The sequence below is a fragment of the Chrysochloris asiatica genome, unplaced genomic scaffold (genome assembly GCF_000296735.1).
Source record: "Chrysochloris asiatica unplaced genomic scaffold, ChrAsi1.0 scaffold00463, whole genome shotgun sequence".
Classification (NCBI taxonomy): Eukaryota; Metazoa; Chordata; class Mammalia; order Afrosoricida; family Chrysochloridae; genus Chrysochloris; species Chrysochloris asiatica.
The window spans coordinates 448662-452045 of NW_006408981.1; positions in this window are offsets into that span (position 1 = coordinate 448662).

The following is a 3384-nucleotide window of genomic DNA, read 5'->3' on the forward strand; positions in this document are numbered from 1 at the left end:
TATATATATATATATATATAGAAAGAGAGAGAGAGAGAATGAGGAATTTTTCAGCTAACAATTAATGCCATATAATTTGCCTGTTTCTAGGTTGGATACTTAACCTCCATTTATCTGATCCTTTAGTAAAAAACATTTTATAAAATATTTCATATAATTTCTAAAATAAATTTACAGAACATTGTATCCGCCTAACTTTAACAGTCAACAAAATCTTACACGGATCTATTGCCTAGCTTAACAAATAATTCTAAGCCTTGTTTTTGAAAATCTTTTCCAGTAGACAACATCTTTCATGACAATAATGTATAACACCTTAGTAAAGTTGTGGTAAATATATTTCCACTTTATGCTACTCAATTATTAGGGTCATAAATACATAACCTCTGATTCCTGTAAACATTCATTTATGCCTCTCAACTTGTTTTTTGATGATGGTTTTGATTCATTTTTAGTTCATTCAGTTTTGAATTTTTGCTACAATGATAGCATTCTCTGTCTGAAGGCATCACATTTGTTTCATCTGTTCTTATATGAAATCATTTATCTCATGCTTTTCCTTTAAAAAATAATATGTTTCTAACATAAATTCAACAAAATTGTAGAGAAAGGCTTAAGGTTGTAAGGCTTTAAACATATAGAGAGGTGCTATTTATAATGTACTTACAAAAACAAAAACAAAAACAACACTGTAAGATTACTATACCCCAATAATCATTTGAGTTAAGAATATTCATCATTCTTATTGAGTGATATCTCTGTTGAGTTTCTTACTAGATTTAGAGTCTTTTGAGACAGTAACTTAGTCATATTGCCCAGTATCTAGAGGGCACCGATGAATGGTCATGGACTTAACCAGTCAATAAGAGATTAGGGTCCTGAAGAATAATTGGGTTTTCACAAGATTGCACAGTTAGAAAAAGTGAGATGCAGTGGGAAAGACATTTTTATGTTTCTCAATATAGTACTTTCCCATAATAACATTTCACATTTTGAATGAAATTTTGGTACAACATGGAGTTTTGAAAGAAGAAATGATCAAATTACTTCTGTGGGAAATAATGTTATCCATGCCTCCAGGCCGAACAGTATGTTATCAAGGATAAAACTTGTCTGACCTAAGATGAATCTTTATTAAATCATCACTATATAAAAGCAAAACTTAGCAGGCAAGAGCTTTTTACTGTCTCTTGAAAGAGGAGTATGGACACTCAATAAGACATATATTAATAGTGGTCTGTCCTGAATCACGTACTTTTTACCACTAATCAGAACCTTAAACCCTTTAACAATTTACTTTCTTTGTAAATACTTATGATTTCTCTTCTTATTCTAATGCAGATATAAAGCAGAACTTTGTAATTCTGAACAGTAAGCTTACTGTTGATTCCCTATTCACCCAATTTAATAATTACTGTGATAACTTGATCTACTTGGTAGCAGCAAGGCACAGGACAATCAAGGTGGCAAACTTCTACTCTTAATAATATTTGAATAAATAAGTTTATAAGAGATACTAGACTAATAGAAGAACTTCCTAGACTCACTTCCTGTAGTAACGTTACCATGTGGAACAACAGAAGCAAATTGAATGCACTGATACCTAGCTTACACTGAACATACCAAAACCAATTCAACAAAGATGTGCAAGAAAAACTTGATAATTCCAATGTCTTTTATTTATAAGTTGTCATCTTTTTGTGAAATTACATATTGTCCAGTTCAGTAGCATCTTCACACATAATTGTCTCCTGGTGCATGTTTTTAGACCATGTTTTTCTCTGTTTTTAATCAGTACTTGATTTTTTTGTCTGAGGATTTTCTCACTATAATTATTTTATTGTGGTAGTGGTAGGTCCTGGAACCAATTCCAATTCTTAGTTCCCTATAAGTCCTTCTGCAGAGGATTTCTATGTCTGTAATGTTTACAGTAATAGACTGTTACCTCTTTCTGCCTTAGACCTCATAATGAGATAGAGCTTCTGACCAATCAGTGAGCAGCCAATCACTTAATTAATGTGTCACCAAAATTTTTTATAAATGCATCAACAAGCATAAATGGCCTTATAATAAGGACACACAGGATTGAAATGTGGACAAAGTCTTCATAGCAGGACTATATGTGGCACTGTAGAATAAGCATTGTACTACTAACCACATGGTGGGTAGTTCCAGCCCAATAGAAACTCTTCAGAAACATGATATAGTGTCATTATGAGTCAGAACTGACTCCTGACTAGGTAGCTTTTAAAAACAATGTGCTCTGTCTTATTGAGTATCATGTTTGTTAACTGATCTCCTCACTCTTATTATTTAATAGAATAAACACTCTACATTTTTCTCTGTACTTTGTTGATAACACACAATTCAAAATGAATACAAATAGCTATAAAAATCCATTAAAATAAGAGAGCCTAAATACTACCTGAACTTAGAGACCATCTCGAGAAAATATTTGATGAATTAAACACTAATAACTGAAGATCTGAAGAGTTGTGGGATGACATAAGAAAGATAATACACGAATTACTCAAAAGGTAGTCAAGGAGACGAGAGAAACAGAAAAAAACAAATGATGTCAACAGACACTGAAACTTGCTCACCAGTGTAGTGATGCTAGAGCATATGGAAGAAATGAGGACATAAAACAGATAAATAGAAATTTCCAAAGGGTAGCTCAAAATGACAAAGTCAAGTATTATAATCAAATGTGAAAACACCTGGAATTGGAAATTTTAAAGAGAAGAACCTGCTCAGTATTTCTCAAGCTGAATGAACTGAATAAAAAAATTAAGACTTGATTTGCAATAATGAAGGATTCTATGGACAAAATATTGAATGATGCAGAAAGAATCAAAATATTAAAGGAATACACAGAATTGCTGTGCAGAAAAGAAATTTTCAGCGTTCAACCATTTCAAGAGGTAGCATATGATCAAGAACCAATTGTACCAAAGAAGAAGTCCAAGCTGTACTGAAAGCATTGGATAATACAAACTTGGGGAATTGATGTGTTACAAATTGAAATCATTCAACAAACTGATGTAATACAGGATGTTCTCACTCATCTATGCCAAGAAATGTGGAAGACAGCTACCTGGATAAATAGCTGGAAGAGATCCAAATTTGTGCTGATTCCAAAGATAATGCAAAAATAATGGGACAATGTTATTAATATTATATGCAAGTAGAATTTACCTAAGGATAATTCATAATGGCTGCAATAGTACATTACTAGAGTATTAAGATTAAGACAAGGACATGGAACAGGGATTTCATTGCTGAAATAAGATTGATCTTGGCTGAAAGCAAAGAATACCAGAAAGATGTGTACCTGTGCTTTATTGACTATGAATAGACATTTGATTGTGTGGATCATGACAA